The following is a 22,073-nucleotide window of genomic DNA, read 5'->3' as shown; positions in this document are numbered from 1 at the left end:
GAAATGCCACCTTATGAGTAAGTAACCTGCCTATTTCTTGGCCTCTGTGCACAAGGAAGGTGGTGTGTTCAGTTCTTTGAAACTCCTACCCATCCATAGTATGTGTGAGTAGGAGTGGAGGGCGACAATGGGACACACAGAGGGGCTTTGTGTAACTGCCCTGGCGCTCAGAGGATCTGGATCATAAGCATCTGGGCAGCCTGCCACAGAAACCTTCACAGCAATGTAAATAGTCCTTACGTAAATGAACCTCAACTGTTAGGCAGAGTGAAATGTTGGAAGTACAGAAATGAGAAGAATGGCTCAAAATTTATTTACATCAGAAAAGATATTGTAAAACAAAATTAAAATCTATCAGAAAGTAGTCAATAAATTCAGACCCCTTCTATTTTCAGAGTTTTAAAGAAAGCCTTCACTGGTGGTTTGATCCCTGGAATGGGGGAGTGGGAGTAGCTTTGGGTCTCCAGATGATAAGGCCAATATGGAGCCTATAATCTTGGGGGATGGTTGTATTTGCAAAATGAATGAAGAGGTGAAGTCTTGGAGAGAGTGGGCTCCTGTGTCTTTCCCTAAAGAACCATAGCAGCCTACAGAAGGATCTTGAGCAACACTGGACCAGCACTGGACCTGGTAGGACCAGTTTTCTGCAGCAACAAGGGACAGAGTCAAACAGTGGCATCAGAGGATGCCTAGACTCCAATTCTGTCACTATCTGGGCATGGAAGTCCAACAAACCCCACTTTTTGAACTACATAAGCTGTTGGTCTGCATAAGTCCCTGGAGTAGGGGGATCCTCAAGAGGAAAATATTAGACTTCCTGCTGATACATGCTCAAATCATTAATCAGAAAAATAAAAAAGATATAACTGTATTTACAACATCAGATTAGAGCAGTTTAAGCTAACTATACATATACACATATATGTATACATAGAAGACCTGGCAATCTACTTCCAAAAAAAAAATTAGCTATTGAAAACCCTATGGAGCACAGTTCTACTCAGACACTCATGGGGTCACTATGAGTTGGAATTAACTCAATGGCAACTGGTTGGTTATATACGGCTATATTTATCTGATACAGACAGACACTCAAGACATAGTTACACAGGGCTGATTATGTAATAAATGCTCAATACATATTTATTGGGTAAATTCCTGATTTTTGTTGCCCTCTTCAAATAATTGGATAAATATAATACAATTGTGTTTTCACTTTTATTTCATCATAAACTACTTTTGAAGCAGTATCTTTGTTAAAATAGCATTCATTTTTTTCTGATTTTATAAGTACTATGTGTATACTGTTGAAAATTTCAACAAAAAGCATAAAGAAGAAAAAAAGTCTGTAATACTATCACCCAGAGATAATTACTGCTAACATTTGATAAAATTTGGGTGGTGTAATGATTAAGCTTAACTTCTAGCCAAAAGGTTGGCAGTTCGAACCCACCCAGAGGCGTCTTGGAAGATAGGCTTGGTGAGCTGCTTCCGAAAGGTCACAGCCTTAAAAATCCTATGGAGTGCAGTTCTACTCTGTAACGTGTGGGGTCACCATGAGTTGGAATCAACTAGATGGCAACTAACAACAACAACATTTAGTAAATTTCGTTCCATTTTTATTTAGGTAGATTATAGATTGTACTCTTCTGTGCAATTTTTCACCCACAATATAACATGAACATTTCCCAATATTAACTCAAACCAAACTCATTGCTGTTGAGTTGATTACAACTCATAGCGACCCTGTAGGGCAGAGGAGAACTGCCCTATAGGGTTTCCAAGGCTATAAATCTTTACGGAAGCAGACTGCCACATCTTCCTCCCGGGAAATGGCTGATGGTTCAAACTGCTGACCTTTTGGTCAGTTAGCAGCTGAGCACTTTAACCACTGGCCACCAGGGCTCTTTTCCCAATATTACTAAATATTAAGTGAATATATTCTATCATATAGATGTGATATAACTTATTTAACCAACACATTATTTTGGATGCTTTTGTTTTTTGTTTTTTTTTTTCAATTTTATAAGTAATGTTATGATAAATACCCTCTTTTTAAATGTTTGTAAACTTAGGATGATATCCTAGAAGTGAATCTGTTGGATCAAATGGTATGAATACTTTGAAACTCTTGGTTCAATTTGCCAAACTACCCTTCTAAAGTTTGTTTACCTTTATGTCAGCAATTTGCTGTAAGAGCCTCTAACCTCACCAACACCAGGATGATTTGAAACATTTTATTTAATACTGTATTTTATAGTTAAAAAACTTACTCTGCCAGTATTAGAGATTGTTGTTACAGTAGGAAATGGAAACAAAAATGCAGCAATAAATGGAAAATGAAGAAATCAAGGTCCTTAAAATTTCTGACTACCATATACTATTGCCAGTCTTGGGCAAGCTGATGAGTCACACTGTGTAAGTCTGGGTAAGCCCAACGATATAATTCAAACTGTGAAGATGTACCTTTGCAATTATATGTGAACAGAATCATGTTTGATTTACCTTTATTTTCATTGTTTTAACTCTCTTATTGTACAATACGTGCATTGTGCATTCTGCATTGTCCTTTCAAAGAGTCTGCTTCTAGAAGGTAGTCAGTGTTGAGTAATTTGTTGTGACAATTAGCCTAACTTATTAATATTGACACACTTAACATATTTGTAGCTGGTTGGGTGGTAAGGCAATTTGGGATTATAAATGAACTACCAGCATAATGGAAACTCTGGTGGTGTAGTGGTTAAAGGCTATGTTTGCTAACCAGAAGGTTGGCAGTTCAAATCCACCAGGTGCTCCTTGGAAACTCTATGGGGCAGTTCTACTCTGTCCTACGGGGTCTCTATGAGTTGGAATTGACTCAGTGGTAATGGGTTTGGTTTTTTGGTTTTACCAGCACAGTGAAAGCACTTGGGTTAGTGGGGTGATTTTTGAACCTATTCTGCTTTTCTTTCTCTTTCCTGATACGTATCTACCACCACCTCTCCCAAACCAAGTAAAAATATACAGGCTCTCTACAAGCGTGTTAGTTTGTCTGTGTGCGATGCATAGAAATGGTAGGTTGGCTGCTGTTTCTCTGTCCCCTCTTCCTACAGGTCTGTCTAAATAATTCCATCCCATAGCCTCTACCTGTCCCAGGTCAAGAGCACAATTTTGTGGTTAGCTTAGAGGAACTGATATGACGATGGTCTCTTTTCTGCCTCTTCTTTTTTTTTTCTTCTTCAGAGAATCATGTATTTGGGTACTTTTTCTTTAGTTTTTACTTCTCCCAGATATAGTTGTATCCTCTTTAGTCAGCTTCTCACAGATGCATAGATATCTATGTCTTCTTTAGTCAGCTTCTTACAAGTGCATAGGTATCTTCCTTAATCCCCTTCCTCTTTCCCCTCTTTCTTCCAACAGTTGCCCATTTACTTAAAGACAGGCTCTCTTCCTTTGCATGCTCTCTTCATATATTCTTGCTCCTTTTTTTGAACTAGAAAAAGCCCTACATCTTAGCTGACAAGCGAAGTCACACACCTTTGTCAAGGAAACAAACAAAAATCCTCCATCCACCATTCTGTGGCATGCTTAAAAGGGGTTCTCTAGCTGGTGGGTCCTTTGTCTGCTGGGGTATAAAGTAGAAAAGAGGTAAGTTCAGAGAAGAGCTTGAACAGTGAACACAGACTTGTTGTCAATCTCAGCAAACGGGGTGAAAAATGGCAAAGCCAAGCATGTGACTGTGAGGATCAAGAAAGCCAAGAACAAAGTGGGCAAACGGAAAACAGTTTGGATAAATTCCAGAGACAGCAAGCAGAGTGCTTTTTATCTACTCTCCACCCTGGCTTGTGTAGTTAGCCAAGTATTAATGGTCAGAAATGAGTTTATAGTAGCTAGCATCGTTGAGACCTGGAAAGTGTCACAGAACAATTAATGGTATAAGTCCTGCATGGTGGACACTGGAGAAAAGAGAAGAGGTTGGAAGAGACGAGAAAGAGTAGCTGAGCTGTAGCCACTGTTGCCAAAAAGAGGGGGTAGAGAAGGAAGAAAAACAAGGCTCTAATCCTTAAAAAATGTCCGGAAATTATCTTTAGAGTCTTTTCAAAAAATTCCATTTACATTCTCTTTCATCACAAAAACAAGGCTTTGAAAATAAAACCAAAGTTACTCTTCGTTCAGTTAAATGTTTGGTTGTATTTGCTGCCTAATATTATATTAGCATTTTTTGCTTCTTTACATTAGCAATTTGTAGTGTAAGTTTCTTTATATGTACAAGTAGTCACATATGGATTAGACTGACTTCTAAGGTCCTACCTAGCTAGTCCCCCAAAAGTCTATACTTCTATATTTTCACTTGCATTTTATGAGGACTTATAGTCTATCCTAGGAACCCTGGTGGTGCAGTGGTTAAAGTGTTCAGCTGCCAACCTATAGGCCAGTGGCTTGAACCCACCAGCTGTTCCAAAGGAGAAAGATGTGGCAGTCTGCTTCCGTACAGATTTACATCCTTGGAAACCCTATGAGGCAGTTCTACTCTGTCCTATAGAATTGCTGTGAGTCGGAATTGACTCCATGGTAATGGTTTGGGTAATCTGTCCTAGGAATCTAAACATCTTTTATTTCTTTTTTTCTTCCAACAGGGATTGTATTGCAAGTTCAAAATAATCAGTTTACAGATAAACTACTGGAAACTAATCTAGCTGTACGTTGAGAAATTTCTGTAAAGTATTTGAATGTAGTTTCCTTTATTACAAAGGGGGTTGAACTAAGTGAACTATATAATCCTTTACACCTTAAAGATTCTACAGTATCTTGCAATAAAATGCATGAAGACTTGCTTCTTTTTTCAGAAGAGCAGGTATTTTTTAAAGTTGTGGCTCTTGAAATTATCGGTTGTTATATATATTCTTAACTTACCTTTAAGAAACTTTATAATCTCCATATATTTTTAAGTGTTCAAATCTCCATACATCTAAAAAAAATATTTAATCCTGATCTAAGTTTTGACTATAATACACTTCCAAAATTTAAAATTTCATACTGCAAAATAAGGGAAATTTCAATTATGTTCCTGGTAATATGAATATTGCACATGACTCAGTTAATTGTAGGGCCACCACCACACAGTGGAAAATTCGTTAAATATGGAATTGTTCTGAGGCAATAATAGGAGAAAGCGAGGACAGAATTATCATTTTATCTTAGATTTTATAGGTCATAGCCGTATTGTTAAATTCTTTTTTCCCTCTTAGAACATTTTAAATTTAACATGATTTCTTTTGTTTTGAGTCACTGAAGCATTCTAAAGTAAGAAATCTTTCTGCAAGTAATAAATTAATGTTCTTTCAGTGAAATTTTCACTGAAAAGTGAGAATCACTACCAAACTCCTCCAGGCTTTTTTACTAAAAACTTCCTTTAGTTTCAAAATGTGGAGATAAATGGTTTTATGGTCAAAAAGATCCATTATGTTTGCAAATACTAAATTACAGGATTTAAATGAACTAATCATTGACGTACTTGTTAATAAAAATTTTTTACAAAACTTGTTATGTATCTACTACAAGAGAAGTATGAGACAGTTCCTCCTACCAAGTGGCTTACAGTATATTTAGGAAGATGAACACATGTGAAGTCACTAAAAAAGAGTAGATAACTATGAATTTTCCATTGTGGCACAAAAGGTAAGCATAATGAGAGTTAGGGAAGGTAGAGGCCATTGAGGGAAATGGCAGTTAGGGAAATCTTCACAGAGGGTGCAGCTAGGATGTGGGGATCAGCGAGATCTTCATGGAAGGTTAAGCTGGTGTCTTAGACTGGGTTTTTCAGAGAAGCAAAATCAGTGAAGCACATATATGTATACATATATATATATAGAGAGAGAGAGAGAGAGATTTATCTCAAGGAAATGGCTCATGCAGTTGTAGAGACTGGCAAGTCCCAAGTCCGTGAGTTAGGCTGGAGGCTTCTTCTGACTCATGCAGCTGCAGGGGCTAACAAACCCAGGATTGGCAGGTAAGATGGCAGGCTGCTGACTCACAGGCTGTGGAGGCCGATGAATCCCTCCCAAGATTGGCAGGCAATATGGCAGGCTGCTGGCTCAAGTCCCAAGAACCACAGGTCAGATGATGATGAGCCAGATGCAGGATCCAGAGCAAGCAAAAGCCAGTGAGCTTTGCCAGAGCATCCATATATATTGGATGTAGGCCACACCCCCAAGGAAGCTCCTCTTACAATTAATTGGCTAATCACATCAGATCACAGCCTTAACCATTGCAGCTGGACATTCAAGGATGGGAGAAACACATGGGCCAGTGCTTCTGAAACCTCCAGCACTGACTTGGCATCTTGGGGTCATGGAGTGTAATGGTCAGGACTTGGGCTCTGGAGCCAGATTTCTTGGCCTCACAGCCTAGCTCTCTCCTCTACAATCTTGAACAGGTTATTCAGCATGCCACATCTCAGTTTTCTCACCTCTACAACATGAATGATGATGTGAATAATAGTACACACCTCATAATACCGTGGTAGGGATCAAATTAATTAACACTTAAAAAGTGCTATGACACATAATAGGTACGCAATATTACTATTTTTTGAACTACTAACATACTCCTGTTGTTAGGTGTCATTGAGTTGGTTCCGACTCATAGCAACCCTATATACAACAGAACAAAACACTGCCTGGTCCTGTACCATCTTCACAATCATTGTTATCCTGGAGCCCATTGTTGCAGCCACTGTGTCAATCCATCTTGTTGAGGGGCTTGCTTTTTTTTCACTGACCTTCTACTTTACAAAGCATGATGTCCTTTTCCAGGGACTGATCCTTCCTGATAACATGTCCAAAGTATGTGAGACAAAGTCTCACCATCCTTGCTTCTTAGGAGCATTCTGGTTGTACTTCTTCCAAGACAGATTTGCTCGTTCTTTTGGCAGTCCATGGTATATTTACTATTCTTCGCCAACACCACACTTCACAGGTGTCAATTCTTCTTCAGTCTTCCTTATTCATCGTCCAGCTTTTGCATGCACATGAGGTGACTGAAAACATCATGGCTTGGGTCAGGGGCACCCTAGTCTTCAAAGTGACATCTTTGCTTTTTAACACTTTAAAGAGGTCTTTTGCAGCAGATTTGCCCACTGCAATGCGTCGTTTGATTTCTTGACTGCTGCTTCCGTGGTTGTTGATTGTGGATCCAAGTAAAATGAAATCCTTGACAACTTCAATATTTTCTTCGTTTATCATGATGTTGCTTATTGGTCCAGTTGTGAGGATTTTTGTTTTCCTTTATGTTTAGGTGTAATCCATACTGAAGGCTGTGGTCTTTGATCTTTGTCAGTTTAAGTGCTTCAAGTCTTCTTCACTTTCAGCAAGAAAGGTTGCATCATCTGCATAATGCAGGTTATTAATGAGTCTTCCTCCAGTCCTGATGCCCTGTTCTTCTTCATATAGCCCAGCATCTCGAATTATACTCAGCATTCAGATTAAATAAGTATGGTGAAAGGATACAACCCTGACGCACACTCTTCCTGACTTGAAACCATGCAGTATCCCCTTGTTCTGTTGGCACGAATGCCTCTTGGTCTGTGTACAGGTTCCTCATGAGCACAATTAAGTGTTCTGGAATTACCACTCTTCGCATAATTTGTTAGGATCCACACAATCAAATACCTTTGCATAGTCAATAAAAACAAGTATACATCTTTCTGGTATTCTCTGCTTTCAGCCAGGATCCATCTGACATCAGCAATGATATCCCTTGTTCCATGTCCTCTTCTGAATCCAGCTTGAATTTCTGGTAGTACCCTGTCAATATACTGCTGCAGCCACTTTTGAATGATCTTCAGCAAAATTTTACCTGCGTATGATATTAATGATATTGTTCGATAATTTCCACATTCAGTGGCATTACCTTTCTTTGAAATAGGCATTATTATGGATCTCTGCCAGTTGGTTGGCCAGGTAGCTGTCTTCCAAATTTCTTGGCATAGACAAATGAGCACTTATGGCATTGCATCCATTTGTTGAAACATCTCAGTGGTTATTCCGTCAATTCCTGAAGCCTTGTTTTTCACTAATGCTTTCAGTGCAGCTTGGACTTCTTCCTTCGGTACCATTGGTTCCTGATCATATGTTACCTCCTGAAATGGTTGAAGGTCGACCAGTGCTTTTTGGTATAGTGACTCTGTGTATTCCTTCCACCTTCTTTTGATGCTTCCTGCATTGTTTAATATTTTCACCATAGAATCCTTCAATATTGCAACTCAAGGCTTTGTTTTTAACTCAGTCTAGTTAAAAGATATCTTGATATCATTTTTTCTAAATGGACAAAGAATCTCACTTGCCTCAACAGAGATAACCATAAGACCAAATACAAAGAAAACAATGCTATTAAATCCTAGCTATATATTGAGGCCTGCAGAGGCTCTGAGCTGAAGCCTAGTCTCTCTTTATAAAAAATAGAATTTAGCAAGTGTTAGAAGGGTTAGAGCACCAACTGAGATTTCCTCCTTTAGAAGGCCTGAAAGAGAACTGAAAAGGGAGTAACTTGCTCAGTATGTGATTTAGTGCTATTTAATGACACTGTCCATTTTCCATCTTGAGTCATCTCAGCATATGCCCTATGCCTTGGGAGGGCAATTAGAAGATAACGGGAAGGAGCATTGTTTATTTACTACTGACTAGTCTTGTTTTCAAAGGTATGTTATGTGCACTGATTATAACTTTTCAGTGTTGCACGTTATATTCTATTTTCCATCAATTTCAACTCCCTTTCAGAAACAGAAAAACATGATTCTTTATCTTAATTTTTAAACTCAAGAGGAGAAATCCGGTTTTCCAATGACTAGAAAACTCCACAGTATTGGTTAAAATTAAGTATAGAGCTATAAAATAAGCTCCTCCCAAATCCACCCAATCAGCTAAAAACAAAACTAAGTTAACAATGTAGAAGAAGGCTTTCAAATTTTTAAAAAAGTGTTTTCAAAATACAAAACCGTACTACTGATGTTTATTTACGCCATTCAGAGGTAGCTCTATATAACCCTTGTTTTTCTAGATAGGGAAGTAAACCTAGGATGATATTTGCAAACAGTGTTCCTATGAATAAGCACAATTAATAACAGATAGGAAGTATGGGAATTTGAGGTATTCATCAGGCCATTTTGAAAACTGTGTTAAAATTCATAATTTGGTATACTTATTAGTCTTTTTTAATGTTCTAGAAAAGAATGGCTGAAAATCTAATGTGAGTTTTTTTTACTAACATTTAAAAATTACTTTACAATTTACACCATGCTTTTAAACATATCCTTATTCTCATTAATTTGCTGGAAACGTCATATATTTAATCAGAAGCAGATATTGCCAATCTTAGATACCTCTATTAGGAAATATACTCCATAGTAAGAACATCTACAAAATACAAACACTAGATTTGGTGGTCAGTTCATTTTTCTATTTCATTCAGTTATTCAACAAGTATTTATGAAGTGCCTAGTACACGCCAGCCACTGTTGTAGGCACTGCAGATACAGCAGTGACTAAAAGACCAAACCAAACAAAAACTTACAACCTCGTGGAAATTACATTCTTGTGTCCTTTTATACATTTATTGAAGTATAATATGAAACTTGATTTTTCCATTTTTAAGGAAATTACTTTTATTTTATTGTGATTTGGTTTCAAATTTCAAATGGGTGTTATGAAAAGAGTATTTATTTTACTTATTCCTTAGTAATTAACAGTTTGTATATTCCTCTTTTAGAGTGTATGAAAGAAATAATAAAAACAAGAAAAAGAAACACAAAACATTTTTCTGTTGCCTTTTAGACCTCCTTTTGTTCTCCTGCTCTCTCTCACTGTTTGATTTTTATTGGAAAGCCCTGGAGACAGGAAACTATGATTTACTTGTCTCTGTGTTCCAAACACCCAGCCCCAAACCAGGAACATAATAGGTACTCAATAAAACGTACTGAATAAATGAATGACCTGAATACATAGATATTTATAACAAAATCAAACTAGGAGAAACCGAAACTATTATATGGATGCTTAACAAAAGATTTCCAAGGTGTTCTGATTGTAATTATTTGTGTTCCCACATTCTCTTACACCTGTCTGAGATCACCTTCAAGAAAACTGAAACTGTTTGATGTCTACCAGGGGCCTTCAGAGGATTGTTGTTTTGCTAGCTGCCATGGAATCAGCCCCAAACTCATGGCCCCCAACTCAGGGCGACCCCATGCACAACGGAATGAAACTGTTGGGGTCTATAAGGTTTTCACTGGCTGATTTTTCGAAGTAGATGATTAGGCCTTTCTTCTTAGTCTGTCTTAGTTTGGAAGCTACACTGAAACCTGTTCAGCTTCATAACACAACATGCAAGCCTCCACTAGCAGATGGGTGGTGGCTGCGCATGAGGTGCATTGGCTGGGAATCCAACGCAGGTCTCCTGCATGAAAGGTGAGAAATCTACCACTGAACCACCACTGCCCCCATTCAGAGAATGGGAAGGCATCTTAACTGTTACCTTACATCATGGAATGCACATCCCTTTGCTTTCTCTTAACAAACCATGGGGCTTAGGAGTGGAAGAAGACTGAGTGTGTTGTAGAGGGGGGAGGTGAGTTTAGGGATGGCATGGGTGACCAAAAGTGGTAAGGTGGTAAATAAGAATCAATGCTTCTTCACCTGAGTTGTCTCAAATACTGGTAAATGCCTCGATTCTCTTTCAAGCAACCATACTGACTACAGTGTTGTCATATTCATGTAAACATACAGAACCACATGCCTAAAAGCTTAAAAATTTATCTTTCCTCATTTTCCTTCCACCCATCACCTCCCCCAGCACCAAAGGGTGATTAAGGCAAAGCAAAGTGGGACAAAAATGCCATTTTTAATGTGGGAAGAATATACTATCTAAATGTGCCCAGAAAACAAACACGGAGATGTTTCAGTGTTTAATTGTAGAAACAACCAGTTACAAGTGAGAAAAGAAAGTTATCTGCCCTGACACATTTCCTTTTCAGCATCATGCTCAGCGCTGGCCAGATACACATTAGCTCAGCAAAAGGATTTAAGGTCGTTTCTTCCAACTCTGGAAACAATTCAACTGGAAGGCTCAATAGCGCAAGTATAAGACTACTCACTTTGTGACTTATGAATCATTGATTGTACATCGTTATGGAAGAAAGTTTTTCTCTGGCTGTTTAAAACCAACAATGTTTGTAAAACATCATGGTTTCAGGGAGGATTAGAAAAGCAGAATTTTGCAGATTGCCTGAAAATTTGTTAACCTATGCCTTTCCCATTCAGTCAAGAAATTGCCTAAATAGTTTTTATTTTACGATAACAAGGAGTATTAACTAACTTTCTATTTAGCAGAACAGGGTTCCCTTGGCAAAACCATGACAGAGGCTAAGAGAAACTTCCAGCAGTGATTTCACCAGTTGAAGAAGAATGCAAGGAAGTAAGCATGCGTATTTATTTGAAATATCAACTCAGCTCCTCCAGACAGAACCTTTCACTAACACTGGAGAAAGAGGTTTAACTTTAATTATATATATTTCATTGTGGCATTACTCATTCCTATAACGTTTTTGCAAAAAGAAAAAAAAGGTTCAGTACTTTAGTAAGGTCTTTCTCTTTCAATGTTATCATCATCCCACCCATTGCGGCAACATAAGAGATGTGGTGTGAAGAATTTCCCATCTCAAAGAATGCCTTGTATACACATCAGCAAAGTAGGCACACTCTGGGAGGCCAGCCAGGGTATGAGAATGACCGCCTATAAAACTGGATTTTAACATGTACGTTAAAACAGGATTCTACCTGTATTTGCAGTAGTTTTATATTTATATAAAACTATATTATTTATATCTAATGCCCTCCACCCTCCAAGAACACAATGCTAAAATTTGGAGTATTCTTTCATTTTCCATTTTGGCAAAGAAACGAAAAATAGATTCAAGAACAGATTTCCAATTTTTTTGGCAATATTTTTAAGTACATTTTTGGAGGTGTTTTAATACTTTCTTTGGTTACAAAAGTTTATGCAAATCAAACTCCAAAATTCTGCACATGCCTTGGGAACTCTCACCCCAGGGCTGTACTAGTGCCGTCGGATTTCTACACCACAGAAATAGAAAATATTAACCGATAAAATAATAGGCAGGTTTTCAGGAGGGTTGAGAAGGTGGGAATTAAGCTACCCCTCGAGCGAGACAGTTTTCAAAGCGGCGCTTCGGGTTAGTTTCCATTCCTTCCCCCTCCTCATCCTCCCAATGCCAAGTCGGTGGTGGGCGGGGGCAGGATGGGCGAGGCTGAGATTCTCTCAGAACCGCCGGTTCTTCTTCCAGCAGAGCACACCTGCCGCCCCTCCTCCTCCGTGAGGTCAAAGCCAACTTCCTGCTGGACGGCTCGGCCTCCTGGGCTGGGGGCGCACCTGGCCAACCAGCCTCGCCCACTTCCGCGCTGAGCCTGCGGGGGCGAGCCCGGCCCCCAGATTAGTGGGCTGGGCGCGCTTTTTTTTTTTTAAGTCTGGCTCCCAGGGGATGTTGGATTTGGCTGGGTGTGCTCTTTGAAATACTATATTGGGAAGCTCACACGTTAAAATTTTTTTTTTTTTAAATTGCAAACCTTCCCGGCTCACTCCGCAGCTGCAGAGCAGGCCCGAGGCGGTGTCTGCTCTCTCCCTCCGCCCCCGTTTCCCTCCTTCCCGCCCCCTCCCCCCGCCCGGAGCGAGACTCGCAGGAGCCTCCCCCTCCCGGGCGCCCACTTGGTTCCTCCCAGCTGCCGTGTGAATGGGCCGCCCTCCGGATTCCGCAGAGGGGGTGGCGGGAAGAGGCCGAGCCCCGGCCCCGGCGGCCACCGCCCCCGCCTCCGCCCCGCGGCGGCCCACACTGGGATCTGCGTCACTCGGCCGCGCGTGGGCGGGAGCCGGAGCGGCGAATGTAGCAAGAGTGGAATCTCCCAATGTGACAGCGCGCGGGGGGTGGAGGCGGCGGCGGAGGCGGGCGGGGGAGGAGGAGGGTGCAGCGCGCGGAGAGGGAGAAGGAGGGGAGGGCGCGGCGGGGGAGGCGTCGCCGCCGCCGCCCGCGCGTCCCAGCGCCGAGGAGCTGCAGCCGCTGCCGCCGAACGTGCGCCGTCGGGGCGGACGGGCGGGAGGAACCTGGGGGCCTGAGCTGGAGGGAAGCAGGGAGAGCGCGCCCACCATCTTCCCTTCCCCCCTCGATGGGAACGGGGGCGTCCTGGCCGCCGCCGCCTGAGGAGAGCCTGGGGCCGTCACTTCGGAGTTGGGGCTGAGCAGTCCGCGGAGAGCGTGCGAAGACCGCTGCAGCCGCTGGCGAAGTACGTACCAACTCCCTGTCCACGAAGTGCGGAGCGCGTTCGTGCTGGTGCGGCCGCGGGCTAACTTGGGTCGGCTGAGTGGTCGGGCCGCGCGGGGACATGGGGGGCGGGGGGCGGACTGCGCGCGGCCCCCGCCACAAAGCGAGGGCGGCTTCGGGTTCGTTTGGGCGATTCCGGGAGAAATTCGGTGTAGGGGCCGCAGGAAGGGGGAGCGCGGCAGCGGGTGGGGCTTGTGCGTTTTCCCTGCGGGAAAGCCAGGGTTGCCTTGTCTATTCTCTCAACTGGGTTGGGGTCGTCGCGCGGCGTCCGGAGAGTCGTGGTGTGCAGTGTGCTGTGTGTTCTGCGTTGTGTGCGTGCGCTGGCCTCAGCGTTTTGCAGCGATCTTCGCCAGGGGCAGTCTTTTTGTTTGTTTACTTTACAAAAGTGCTGCACTTACGTCTAGATTTTTTTCCTGGGAATCCTCCTCTTCCGAATGTAGTTTTCATTTGAAAAGCGGAAGGAGAGTTTTGCTTGCAAGTAGCTTACAGAAAAGAAACTTGGCACTGAGGTGCAGGGAAGCAAGAGACTCATTGTGCTTGCTAAGGCCGAACGTGGAATTTGCAAACACTTGGGGGACGTACAAGCCTTGGATGTAGAGGTGTGTGACCTTATTCGTGGAGAAACATTGAAAGTGTCATCAAATATTAGACTTGCATATACTTATCCCTCACTCTCTGAGATTCGGGGAGCATGGAAAATTTTGGGGTGGCTGTCAATTTAAAACTCATCCCAAACAGTCGATTTGGAGTAACCTGTCACTACCAATTGGTTTGCCAGTGACGTGTCTGCAAACTTAAGGAGTGCAAAGATCAGAAACAGAGGGAAATTCTCAAATCTTGTTTAAAAATATTTTGGCAGTCTTAATAGGTAATATTAGATTGCATAGGCACAGAGGAACCGAATTTAAAATGGATTAGTCACGTAGGAAATGCTTAGCTGTTTTGTTAGGAAAGTGTGCACGCAGTGAATTACCTGCTGAGATTTTCACTTTTTTTCCCCTGTGCAACATACTCAATTTTGACATTTCATAATTTATGTGTGAGTTTTGAGGAATATTGGAAGAGAGGGATGCATAAGATTTGCTTCCTCTCTGTTGTGTGAAGGCTATTATCTTCCTGAAGACTTAAAAGCTTCTTCTCATCTAATCGAAGTGTCAATTAAAGTGGCTCTTAAGATTCAAGGGTATCCTTTTTTCCTCCACGTTTATGTTATTTGAGACATTTAATATCGCTCTTTTATTAAGTCCTAAATGTTATTTTGTCCTTATAAGTATTAGCATGCAAATAAGGCTTCTCTTGAGAATTTGTAGATGACTGGCAAGGTCAGTGTTCTTTACCCGTCTTTCGGTGTTAGATATTGGAAAAATAGGTCTTGAAAGAAAATAATTTCAGGGAAGCTTTGGAAGATTGCTAGTTTTAATTTTATTATTTTTACTATCTTTTGCTAAAGTTAATATCTCATTTTAATGCCATCCCGGTATTAGAGAAGTTTTGTGTTCCCTGGCTCTGGTGGTCTCATGTTAAGAGGAAATGTATCAATAATGATAGTAACAATAATAGCAATAATAGTAAAACACTATTGCGGCATTTTAATTTTATTTCATTCTGCCTGCTAATTGTTGATATAATTCAGATGACAAAAATCCTTAGGAATTCCGTAGCTGATAGAAGGAAATTTAGTGAGCTTAAATGTCTTAATAAATAATTTACATCTAGTTTTATTTCAAAATTATCAATAAAATTGAATAATCTCAGCTAAATCAAATTTAAATTTACCTTTTTTTGACTAGCAAATAACATCCACTGCCCTATGGGAAAGTCAATAGATTTTCATTTTCCTTGATGTTATCTAGTGATTCAGTTGAAGGATTAGATATTTTCTTTTAATCACACTTTAACTATGAACATACTGTTTCATTATTAAGGATTTCTGGGGTTTGCACAGTGGATACTCTGAAAGAAGAAATTATATGTATTTACAAAGGGGAGGACGGTTGAAGAATTTGTTACATAAACTTTAAAAATTCAAAGTAAAAGATTATTGGACAGAAATAGAAATATGTCACATTTTTGTGTATGTTGGCCTAGAGCCTGTCCTTAGACTTAGGTCTCATCTATTCCGTTATAATAAGCTTGTAGTTGTTTTGTTGGTGCTATTCATGTGCATTATTGGAAATGAAAGCTCTGTAAAAATATACCTTTAAATGTAAAGCTGTATTCTGGATACCACAGAACCATGGTATATTTTGTGTTACTTTGACAGAAGTGAATAGCTTAAAATTATGTTTTGAATAGCTTAAAATTCTACTAATGTATAATCAATTTGTCTGTGAGTATTTCGTTACGGAGTTCATTAAATATATTTCAGAATAAATAGTACCCACTCAGGCATAATATAGGATTGCTAGCCCTTTTGCTTTGGACTTATTTTTATCTTACCTGCTTTTTTTACTCTTGAGTAGTAGAGTTGTTATATTAAATGCAAATTTCCTTTCTGGTCCGACATATTCAGTAACTCATGCAATAGTAGAATATACTCCCTTAAACTTAATGGAGCAAGTGGGAAAGTTGAAAAGTTGATGTTGGAAAAAAATAGTAATCCTCATTTTGTCAGAATTCTCATGGCTGAAACATACCATTAAGTTTTCAAATAGTTTGTCATTTCTCAGTGCATTATATTTGGGGGCTGCATGTTAATTTGCATGGTATCTTAATTTAATAATGATTTTAAAAGAGATTTCCTGAAAAATGTTAAAATTTATATATGTATTGCATACATACTAAGTGCTCAGGGGTCACTTAATATTTGTTGAATGACTTGACTTGGTTGATTGAGGAATTTTCAGTCCTATTTTATGAAATATTAGTATTGCCAAGTATTATAATTAAACAAATGCATATTAATTGTTTAATAGCAAAATAAATCTGAATTATATTTTCTGATTTTGATAGCTAAATTTAAACTTACACATTATTGAATCTTACATTAAAATGTTAAGGAATCTCTAAGAAATTTTTTCCAGGTTTAATTCAGAAAAGAATCAGTGGGAGGGGATGTTTTAGTTTCCAAAATTACCATTAATTCATTAGAAACTGCATGTTTAACTTATAGCTATGACAGTAATAAGATCCAAAAGTGTCTTGTCTTAAGATAGATCACTAAATACTTGCGATGAAATGCTGTCTAGGTAAGTTGTTTGGAACTTGAAACACGTTATACACTCGAGTTAGTACTTAGGCCAACCCGTGCAATCTTGAGTAACCCATGATGTAACTGAGCTATATTTCATTGTTTTTGCTTGAGTTCTGGGTTCTAGGCCTAGTACAAAAGTAAGAATTCATTTCCTTGGCTTGAGATTCATTCCTCCCCTAAGTCAAGCTCTGTCTTTTCATAAACCTTTTCATTTTCAGCCTGTAGTGTACCCGTCGCACCCTTCTCCCCACGTTTCTCTACCTGCACGCTACAGTCCCCCAAACTTGGCAATACTTCAGAGGTTTTAAATGTAGTCTCTGCCCTCACATTTTATATTTCCATCTTCCCAATTTCCCATCTCAGTCTTTCATGCCCTTAGTATGCAATGGATCCCATCAAGATATTAAGAGGAAAAGAATCTGGTGGAAGTAATTCACCTTTTATCTGAATGACTCATGGCCTTTTAACCCTCCCCAAGGTTTTCCACATTTTTTTTTTTTAAATGTCTGTTAAAGGTTGCTGTTAACTCAGTTAATTTTAAAGTAAAAATTTAAGGCGGTGTTGGGGGAAGGCATTTATAGTCCTCTACATAAATAAGTCAGGCCTTACTGGGATTTTGCCCTTGGGTTCTGCCCAGTCGTAGGAAAGTCTCTTCTTTGGAGTACCATAGATTTCATATAGGGTGTATACACACAATATAAAAATTATAGCATTTATTATTAATATTAGGAGCCCTGGTGGAGCAGTGGTTAAGCTCTCGGCTGCTAACTGAAAGGTTGGCAGTTCAAACCTACCATTCACTCCTTGGGAGAAAGTCTGGTTCTGTAAAGATTACAACCTTGGAAACCCTATGGGGCAGTTCTTCTCTGTCCTGTAGAGTCACTATGAGTCGAAATCGACTCGAGGGCAATGGGATTGGTTTTTGGTTATTATTAATATTTTATATATGTGGATGTGCATATATATATATTAAAACAATGATTCCTACAGCAGGGAGTGTAGAAGACTCGAGAGTAGTGATTGTGAATCCATTTGAATGTAATGAACATTTATAAGCTAGATATTTATTATTTGGGAATGACTAATACTAAATTTTGATCTGTAGGAACAGAAAAAAAAATACATAGGCTCTTCTCATGACTGAACTTGAACTCTTCAAATGCTGGTGTTGGGGCTGTGCTAACACATAGTAGTTCCTGTATTTACATGTAGCCCTGTAGTTCCTGTATTTGGGAGAGCATCCTTTGATCTCTTGGAAAAATAGCTATGTTATGGGAGTCCACCATATAGCTTTCCAAGAAAAAGGACATATTGAGAATGAAAGAATGAAAAGGATTGCAGGTAAAGCAGTAGAATGTGCCATTATTAGATGAATAATTCATCACAGATGGTGTCCCTTTTGGAATATAAAAGGAGGCTGCTGATCAGATTCTGACTTGAACATTGGGTTTCATTTAACAGCGATCTTACAGAGATGTTACAGTACATAAAACATTTTGCTAGGAGCAAACCCAATTGCTGTTGAGTCTGGTCCGACTCAGCAACCCTGTAGGACATAGTAGTACTGTCCCAGAGGGTTTCCAAGGAGCACCTGGTGGATTCGAACTGCTTACCTTTCGGTTAGCAGCCATAGCTCTTAACCACTACACCACGAGGGTTTCCTTGCTTGGAGTGGGGGTGGGGGGGTAGGTAAAAGATGAATGAGGCCTAATCTCTACCCCTAGGGAGCTTATAACCTAACAGTAAGTAATCTGTTCTGCAGAACCAGGTCTCTCCTCTGTTCTCATGGTTCCTTGTATGTAACACTTTCCATAGCTTTTATCACAGTGCTTTAAGTGTCTCTTTATTTGTCCATCTCCTTAACTGATTCTCCGTGAAGGACCGTCTTTTCTCTGTATCCCCAGGACTGGCTCAGTGCCTGACACATTTGAATAAGTGAATGAAAAAATGAGAGGAATATAAGCAACGTGTTTTAGAGTTCAGAGAAGGGAGAGTACATCAACAACCAGGGTGTGTGGGAAAGGCTTTATGGAAAAGGCCGTGGAGGTTGGAGGGAGCATTCCAGGGTAAGATGCCTGGCGCAGGGGCAGGGAAGCAGGAGGCACATTCGAGGAATGCCCACTGTATCTGTTTGACAGGAGCATAGGGGCATGTTAGGGAACAGTGAGAGAGGAGGCTGGGAAGGTTGTTTTGGGTATGGGATGCCTATATGAATAGTTTGGATTTCTTCATCTATGCAGTGAGGACAGATGCCATTGCAGTGTGGAATGCATTGAAGGTGAGGAGGCTGTTTTCAAAGCTGGGGCAAGCAGCAGTAAAACCTAAGATTAGATGCTTTTGAGGCAGAGAAAAAGGGTGGTGTTGTAGCCTAAGGACACGTAGATTTGAGGAAGGAAGAGGAAAAAACAAAATGGAATCCCCGCTTTTAAGCCAGGAAGCTGGAAGAGTAATAGTGCAATTAAAAGAAGTGTGACTTGAGAAGAGTTAGATTTGTGAATCTGGAAGAAGGGAGGAAAATGAGATAATGTAGTTGCTTTTGTGCACATCAAATTTGAGGTTTTGACAATTTCCAGGAAGCAGTTGAAATGCCAAATTATAGTTCAGAGGAACGGTTTGAACTGATGGTTCTCAAAATTTTCAAGTGTAAGGATGAATTGTTAAATATTAAATAAAAAAATTGCAAATACATGATAATTTTACTTTTAGTATTTGTCGGTTGAGAATACATAAATGATAAAAATGACTGAATACAGTTATACTTTAAAATTAAGATTGTGTGTCTCTCTGTGTATATATGTATATTTATTTGTCACAGAGGCATTTATTTACCTGTGTTTGCAAAGTAGACATGCATGGAGAGGTATCTTTTTCACTCGGTAGCCAATGCTTCAGTGCTCGGTGTGCATTTGGGTTGGAGAACTCATTTGTGGTAACTCCATGGCCCCTGGCCCATGAACCACTGGTCCAAGCTTTAGAGACAGATTTGGAGGTCATCTGTGTGTAGGTGGTAAGGGAAGCTTGGTACTACATGAGATCATTCAGGGAAAATAGGAAAGACAGTAGATAAGAGAGCCAATGTGAAGCTGTGGAGAATTCTTACACAGTCAGATACAGGAAGAAACGGTAGGGAAAACAAAATAATACAGTGTTACTGAAGTCTGGTGAAGAGCATTTCGAGAAGGAGGTATATCATGTGCAGAGTTTAATAAGGCTAGTGGTAACTCAGTAGGTACTCAGAGTTTTGATAAAGTGGTGGGGCTAGAAGGCAGGTTGAAGCCTTTTGGAATGGATTGAGGCAGTTTCGAAGGAACTTCTTTTCCGTAGTGACCGTTAAAGGCCTCTTCCCTACCCTAAGTCACCACACCCCAGCTTGGAGAATGTCAGGGAAATTTTGTTTCCCATAGCCATATTAAATGCTTTGTTGTGGTTCGACACAGCAGGAGTTGACCATTAGTTTTCTCCACCAAACAGCTCCTTATTTCACTCAGCATAGTTTGAATCTGGCAAGTGACTGAGCGTACCCTATGAGGAGCCAAAGGGAGATTCTTTAAGGGTTTAGAACAAATCATTGTCATTTAAAATAGACCAAGGAAACCTTCATCTAGAGCACAGTAAATAAAATAAAATAGAGCAAGGAGTAACAATAAGAAACCATGTTAAACTAATCCGTTGTTGTTTGATACCTCTTCCCTAACACCGAAGTTCTTTTTCTTGAACTTGAACATTTAAACAGGTGTAAGTGGAGGTTTGCTGTACGGACAGCAAGGTCTCTGGATTAGCTTCCGAATGCAGTAAGAGTGAGTAACTGGTTTCTGTTAAACTGTGGAATTCTTAAAAAGGTCAAACTCGGGGTAATTGTTTCAGGCTATATTGAAAAGGCCAGGTAACAGTAGTTTTCAGCTAAGTTGATAACACTGTTAGCTGCTTGTGTATACAGTAGTGTTGTATTAGGATCTTTTTTATATTTACTTCAAATTGGAGAGTTGCGGGTAGAAGCTTTCTCTTGACTCATTTGACCTTCATGTTGAAGCATGAATGGATACAAGGTTCGTGAAAACAGAAAATCTCAACTCATAAAAGTTTTCTTTTAAATCAAATCAAGTTAATGTATGAAGTGGTGGGTGTTTAAATTATCACAGCAATCTTTTGTAGGAAACTGAAACATTTTCCTAAAGCAAAAGTTTAAGGGGGAAACTCCTATCCCAGCAGTAAGTGTGTGCCTTTAGGTGGCCTCCTGGAACTCTGAATAGTTTACTTATTTATCTTTGATCTGTCATCTTGACTTTGGAAATGTACACTCGGTCCTATCAGTCCTCATGAAGAGATTCTATTCTGAACTACTTTCTTTCCGGTACATAGGGCTTTCTCTTAAGGACTAGGGGGTTTCCTTTCTTTCTGGGTAAAGATGAGAAAGATAAAACTTGAAAAATTAATATTTTCTAAAATCACTGACTTATTTCAGAAGAATAAAACCTATTTGGGTGTTTTATATATGTTTCCTCATAGCTCATAAAAGGTTTAAAAACTCTTTCTAGATTTCCTCATGTAGTCTTTTCTCTATTCCATAATCTGTTGAGTACATATGGTAAGTTAATTAATGACACCATAAACCTTGCAAGGTTATAATTATCTTACAAAAGAGATTTTGTGTGTGTTTATATGTGCCGTATGTATTTTTTTCCCGTATACTCTTGAGTTGATAGCCTGTGGAGCAGTTGAATTAGGAACATGATGGGAAAGTTAGTTTCCTTTTTTCCACCTCAGATACTTTCTAGAAGCCCTTCTATTTGGTATAGTATAGTTTAATATAGACTCTCCCTGTAGTGGGAGGACAAGCAGATGCTCCTGTAGGTGATTTAGAATTTCAAGAATGTTTTTGTCCAGAAGATTGAGGTGTTATGAACGTGAAGGTGAACCTAAAGAACCTGGGCAATCACAGAACATGTAGGAGTTTGTGGTGCCCAGAGGGTATGTTAAATAGGAATCTTCTAGTGTAGTTTGCCAAATTTGCCAAATCAGCCAAATCATGCTAACTCTCCTGAGATGCAGCTCAGGGATTTGACTCCCTGTATTTTTCAAATGTACTCTGGGTGGTTTCCTGGGTATTAGCAGAGAATGTTGTTAGCTGCCATCAAATTGGCCCCCAACTCATGGCAACCCCAAGCACAAGGAAATGAAACACTGCCCAGTCCTGCACCATTCCTATGACTGGTTGCGTATTGGATAGTTGTGATCCATAGGGTTTTTTCATTGACTGGTATTTGTAAATAGATCACCCGGCCTTTCTTCCTAGTCCGTCTTAGTCAGAAAACTCTGCTGAAATCTGTTCAACATCATAGCAACATGCAAGCCTCTGCTGACAGATGGGTGGTCATGGTGCATGAGGTATATTGGCCAGGAATTGAACTTGGGTCTCCTGCATGAAAGGTGAGAATTCTACCACGAATTACTACAGCCCTCTAGTAGAAAATATTGGGCCCCTAGTGAATCTATTTTTTTTTTTTTTTTTTTTTT

At 39.8% G+C, this 22,073-nt stretch overlaps 1 protein-coding gene across 2 annotated transcripts in view; it reads left to right on the top strand.

The window, feature by feature from the left end:
• The first annotated feature begins 13,058 nt into the window (after positions 1 to 13,058).
• The window catches only part of NAB1 (NGFI-A binding protein 1), a 54,664-nt gene continuing 45,649 nt past the window's right edge, over positions 13,059 to 22,073 (top strand). Inside the window, exon 1 of one of the 2 annotated variants that reach the window (XM_004385579.2) lies at positions 13,059 to 13,328. The gene's annotated coding sequence lies outside the window, so the exon portion shown is untranslated. The remainder of the gene's footprint in view (positions 13,329 to 22,073) is intronic. The other variant, XM_012558171.2, reaches the window with a different exon arrangement.

The sequence above is a fragment of the Trichechus manatus genome, unplaced genomic scaffold, assembly GCF_000243295.1.
Source record: "Trichechus manatus latirostris isolate Lorelei unplaced genomic scaffold, TriManLat1.0 scaffold00142, whole genome shotgun sequence".
Lineage (NCBI taxonomy): Eukaryota > Metazoa > Chordata > Mammalia > Sirenia > Trichechidae > Trichechus > Trichechus manatus.
This window is presented reverse-complemented; position numbering and strand designations above follow the sequence as displayed.